Here is a 6,549-nt window from a genome sequence, read left to right on the forward strand (position 1 = left end):
AGATTAACACTGTTGATTTGTGTGGAAGCAGCAAAATAAAATAAAATAAAAATTGTTATATATATACAAACTAATTTATACCACATGTATTCTAAAAGTAGGACAGATAGTCTCTATTATAATGTATTTTTATTGTGTCTTCAAAAAATATAAAATTGTCATTAAAGTTAATGGAAAATTGCTGTAAGTTTATCTTTTAAAAAAATAACGACGTATGAATTAGAATTAATAAAATTATATAATAATAAATTTAAATTTTACTTTAGTTAGATTATGATATTATTGATAAACATGTAGAACAAAATCTGGACTGTGCCCCACCTATTATTTTTGACATTTGTCTCTTCTTCTTTTTTGTCTTATTAGCATTTCATTTCAATTTACAATACAAGGTTAACTTTAAGGCCGCCACTTCAAAGTAAAAATTTACAAGAAGAATATTGATAAAAATGATTAAGTTACGTTAATAGTTGTATTTGTTTTTGGTCGGATAGACTTTAATCACTAATTTAAAAATTAAGTTAAATGATTTATAATATTATCGATCCGTTTTTTTTAATACCTCCGTTGTTAAATTAAAAATAAATAAAAGGATAAATTCTGCTTAAGTCGTTGACTTTAGTGAAAAACTTGGCCTGCTTACATGGCAAATACGACCGTCGTTCCCTTTGTGTTGTAATCAATTTTAACGTAAAGCTCTTCGTGAGCCAAAGGTGACTCCGTTTTACCACTCTTCTTCGCCTTCGGTTTCTCTTCTCTTACTTTCACCTTCAATTTATTATCTTCTTTTTCGTTTTTCTTCTAGTTTTTGTCGACGATGAAGAAGAAGGCAAATGATGGTTTAAGAAGACAAACGAGTCTTTTTCATTACTACTACATGGGAGCTTCAAATCTTTGAACCTCCAAGCTTGGAGAATCCTGTCGAGTTTCTATCCCCACGTGTCTCATGAGGCTTCCCCCAAGGTCCGGTGAATCTTCCTCGAAAACCTTCCTCACCTGAGGACGTAGAGCGACGTCGCCCTCTTCGATCCTGAGAACGGTGTCGTTTTCGTCGGTAAAGAGGAGCCTTGGTTGAATATCTAATTTTTTAGGGATATTAATTGAAATGGTTCGAGGATTAATAAAAAGAACTTGAGGAGGAACTTCAGTCTCAATATGTTGTAACTTGTAAGTTCCTTTCCTAATTTTCCTTCATTAACAACATCATATTAATGGAGTGGGCTTATGAAGACTTTGTATTCTACGTAGTTCTTACTAAATTTTCTTATATAATCTTGAAATATTTAGCTACATGGATTCTCCACTTTCCTTTTCAATACCAGTTTTGTAACATTTGTAGTGCCTTTTCATCTCTAAATAATAATGAAAGTTTCTATAGCATTTAACAAGTTTCTATAGGATTTAACCTGCAAGGTTTTTCTATCACTTATCAATATTTGTTATTTATCATCGTTCAGGTTCAAGCTTTATCGCGGTTTACATAAGGAAAGTTAATGACGATGCTGATTCTGCTGGTACAAGGAGTTGAGGACAGTTGCACTCATTGAAGCTGGTGTTACTGGTTTACTAGGTTTTGAAGAAGAAGACGAAGAAGACACGTAGGTTTTAGATTTTAAAAAAAATTAATTGCCAATGCAGACTTTTTGTTAAGGGGTTAATGAAGTTAACGGTGAGAGATTTAAATAAGACTGATAGATAAAATTAAGAATTTAAACCGAACAGAGTCAGGTATTATTTACTTTAATATTTTAAATTGGTGATCAAAATCAGTCAAATTAAAAATAAAAGGGACTATTCGTACGGTTTACCCTAAATAAATCCCTCTTAACTTTTAAGTCGCGGCAAAAGCTGCAACGGAATATTCTTCTCTGATGTTTGGAAGCTGGAAGTAGAGGAGGGTGGTTGCTGTGAGTAGGGTGATGAATCTCCAAGGGGCTTTGCACATTTCTTGTGGAGGAAAAATCGACACTCCTCGCAGTCGTAGCTCGAACCAATAATTTTTTTTCACAGTCAGCACAATCATAAGTGGTGATGTTTAGTGTCTTCGTTAAATAGCAGTGAGTGATGACGACTCATGTGGTGAACCGCAAACTTTGATTAAAGCCAACATTTGTATTACCGATTAAATGAAAATACTAATAAAGAGGAAAAAGAAGACACACGTCGAAAATGACAGGATGGGCACAATTAAGAGCATGGTGAAGGCGCAGAAGACTTTTGTTCACGTATTTAACTATGTTGTTAGGTAGCACAATGATAAACGATGAATATTACGAGTATCACCTTATTTAAATTACAAGATACATCACTCATGAAGCACTTATCGGTAAACCAGTTCAAACCAAAAGTAAAATCACGTTACCAACATCATATGTATAGCGAAAGCAAAATAATTAAAAACAATATTATTTAAAACCAGCAATGGAAAGGTGCATGACAAAGTGTGATTGAACCTGACATTGGACGACACGCTTGTTTAATCCGTCCTAGGCTGTTTTGAGTCCGGCAATGTGCCCATCCACGACGGAGGGAGCATTCCAGTTTGCTCGTGAACCGTCTTAAACAACGGCGGCAGCATCCGATAAACACCAGCAACCTCCTTCATTGCACTGCTACCATTACCATCAATTGCTTCTCCACTGCCGTTAGTCCAAATGCTAATCCTTGGCTGAAGTCCTCGCACAGCTTCAGCGTTGATCTTAGCAATCTCTTGGAACATTCCACCATTGATCATTAAGTAATCCCTCAGGGCTGCATAATTGCCTCCCAATGCGTCTAAAAGTGTTCGTAGATAAACACCTTGGGCTTGTGCCAGTGCCATCAGCCCTTCCGCTTCTTTCTGCTTCGCGTACAGTTCTACATCGGCAACCCTCTGACGACCATAAAATGTTGCATCTGCAGTGGCCTTTTGCGCCGCAGCTTCTTTTTCCTTCTCATACAATATCGCCTCTGCTTGTTTCTGTTTTTGGTACAACTCCCAATTTGCTTCTTGCACCTGCAGTTTCAAAGGATCAAAAGCAAATGGTATATATTGGATAAGAAACTCTGGGTTCGAGCAGATGCATCTGCATGGTGTATGTTGTTTACCTTGGTATCGTACTCAACACTTGCTTGGCTAAGAAACTCAGCCTTGAGCTTCTCCGTCCTGGTCAAAGCGTTCATCCTCTCCACCTCCCTTTGCAACTCAGCTTCCCTCAATGCAACGGCTTTGGACGCTTCCACCTCCGCCACTTGCGCTTCCTTAGCCCAGCCCGCCTTCTTCTTTGCCAAATCTGCATTTGCCTCAGCTAACTCAGCTTCCCTTTGGTTCTCATAACTTTCACCTCAGTCTTCACCCTTATCCTCCTCTTCCCCTCTCCCTGCTGCGTGGATATAACTTCGTGTCCGCATCGATTTTCGCAGCGTTTTGAAGCGTTTGCCCCTCCCTCAGCTTGGACCCGATCTCCCCCTTCATTTTGGCCTCCGCCACATCCACTTTGGCCTGATTAGCAGCTTCCATTTGAGTCTTTTGACCCAAGTAAGAAAAATACTCGTGTCCAGGCACATCCACAAGCTGCTTAACATTAGCGTTGTAAATCAGTAGTCCGAACTGGTTGAGCTCAAGCTGGACTTTCTCGAAAACCTCGAGTTTTGAACTCTTTGGTTCCTTTGAAAATCTCCTCATGGTCATGGAAGCAGCAAGGACCCTTGTTTCACCTTCAATGATACCTTGTACAAGCTCTTTAACATGGTTAGAGAGCTTGTCATGGGGAGAGATAAGCTTGGCATACTTGAGGAGGCTGGCCTCATCGTCGACTCGGGACCAACTGTGAAGACCGCCGGGAGGACGAAAGGGAGCTTCTCGGCGCTCATGGCTTGGACTTCGAAGGTGTAGTTTACCGGGGAGAGGTCGAAGACGGTGAAGACTGACCGGGAAGTATCCATGCTTCTTGGCAAGCTTTATGTCCGGGATGCCTATGCCTGTAATGACCAGATATTCTGATGCATTTGCTACCTTATACATCTTTCTTGTTTTCACTCAAAGTACTAGTAATATGAAGGGACCGGAAGAACACATACATATATATATATTGCAAAATAATAATAATTAAAATATAAACCCAAACATGTAGATATTAAAATTTTGCAGTGTCGATAACATGAATATGAATTTGATAGGAATTTTCCACTCTTCCAGGAAAGTGTAGTGGATATTCTCAATGAAAAGAGAAACACGTTACTCTACTTTGCTCGGCGTTTTCCGTTGACATTAAATATGCTATTAGTACATCACCCAAAGAAATTCCATTGATATTATCAACAACTGTTATATAAAAGTATAAACTACATATTTACTCATTCAACTAGTGCTGCAGTTCCTTTTTGGTTACCAACTATTTAGCTTTTGGTGAAAATGTCACGTCACTCATTTTTATTCTATTTTGATCACCCGTTGTTAAAAAATAAAACAGAATTGTTGACTTGATTATTTTTTCAATGATGACGTGTTTACCTTATGGTAACACATCAGCATAACCGTTAATTTTTTAACGATGGATGATCAAACCAGAATCAAAACATAACCTTAGGTGTGATTTTGAAAAAATAATAATAATAATTGGTTGACCAAAACAAAACTATGAAAATAGTTGAATGACTAAATATATGTAATTACCCTATAAAAATAGTTTGTTGTGATAATATAAAATAATAAATTATTCAAATAAATTTAAATCTTATTTAAATTTTGATACCTTTAATAAAATAATTTTAATTAGAAAGATTGTTTTATAATAAATTTATAATATTAAATTTAAATTAATCCATTTATAAATGAAATATTAATAATTTTAAGAATTACAAAATTATTACATTATTATTATATATGAATATATACCATCATACAGCTAGCAAATAGATTTTTAAATTTGGTTTGTATTATTTAATTATTTGTCCATCGTTTACTTTGAAAAATTCAGTAACTCAAACAACATTTCCTTAACATTTTCCTAAGAAAACCAACCGTTGAGTTTTTTTTTCAGAAATGTTTGTTTATCCAGCCAGCTATATTCGACGCGGTATTCCAATTCCCTCCAAATCAGCGAAGCATGATAGTTCTGCAGTACAACATGATAATTAAGATTAAAATACGGAGATATACATGATTGAAAATGTTATAAAAATGTATAACATTTTAGATTACGCCAACATTTTCGATAATCTATAATGTTATATTATTTATAATATTTTTTGTTGACAACCGAAAATGTTACCTTATTCGTAACATTTTAGGTTCAACCGAAAATGTTATGAATAATGTGACATTTTAGGTCGTATTCAACCTAAAATATTATATTTTTTTATTCGGTTGAGCCTATTTCTATCGTTTTATTAGACTTTCCCCTTGATAGGTTCAATATTAAAGAATAATTATAATCGTATTAGAATTATATATATACCTTGATTGTTATTACGATACGATTAAAAAACACATAAGAATAAAAATGTGTATTTTGTTTGTTAATTTAATCTTATTAAAAATTATATGTTTATTTAAAAATTATAAAATAACCAACTTTTATGGTTGTTTTCTCAGATTAACCTTCAATTGAAATGTTAAGGGATTGTTTAGTTGTCTTACAACAAAGCTTACTAAATTTAACTCTCATATCATGGGGATAGCTTCAAATTATAGGCAGAGATTTCAAAAAAAAAAACTAATATCAGTGAAAGTAAGGTGCTTATATATTGAAAAAGGTGAAATATATTTTTTTTCAAACCAATGAACCACCACATTTTTCATCAGAATTAGTTGACTAAAAATTAAATAACAAAAAATGATTGGTCCAATGTGGTAATTAGTGCAAAAAACAAGCCTTCAAGGAATAAATTTTTAATTGATATGTTTACTTTTATATTTTGGAATGTCCTAATGAAGGTGCGTTTGCCATCGACTTTTTTTTTTTTTTTGATAGAATAAGGCCTCGTTATTACAAACATAACATGAAGGACATTGGAAGGAGGAAAAGAGTGCCTCTAACTTTTATTAATAAGAACAATAATACACCTCCACATCTCAACAACAACAACTTCTTACACAACAAAACAACCATAATTCTGAAAGCATAAAACACCCTAATACACTTTTAATAGTAACAACCAAGACAACACCTTAACAGTTACACAACTAAAATCAGCCTATGCTAGCTTTAGCTAATTCATCAACTTCCCAATTAACTGCTCTCGAGATGTGCCTTGTGATAATACCTTTCCTCTCCACAGCAGAAGCTATATCCGTTACCAAGGATTGGAACAAAGTAAAACTAAGGATCAGATTATTAATCCACTTCAGAGCATTAGAAGAGTCTGATTCCAAAATAATCCTCTGTTTTGAATAGAAATCAATTTCAACTTCCTCAATAAGAATCAACCCTCTTTTAATAGCCAAAAGAAATTTAATTCTCCTTTTTATTAATATATATATATATATATATATATATATATATATAATTCTCCTTTTTATTAAGTAAAATAAAAACTTAATTAAAAATTTAAATAAAAAAATATTAT

General features: G+C 34.1%; 1 pseudogene; it reads right to left on the bottom strand.

The window, feature by feature from the left end:
- Nucleotides 1-2,237: 2,237 nt before the first annotated feature.
- LOC120146619 lies at nt 2,238-4,003 on the bottom strand (annotated as a pseudogene).
- Between the last annotated feature and the right edge of the window lie 2,546 nt (nt 4,004-6,549).

This window comes from Hibiscus syriacus, unplaced genomic scaffold (genome assembly GCF_006381635.1).
Source record: "Hibiscus syriacus cultivar Baekdansim isolate YM2019G1 unplaced genomic scaffold, ASM638163v2 tig00110930_pilon, whole genome shotgun sequence".
In the NCBI taxonomy this organism is placed as follows: domain Eukaryota; kingdom Viridiplantae; phylum Streptophyta; class Magnoliopsida; order Malvales; family Malvaceae; genus Hibiscus; species Hibiscus syriacus.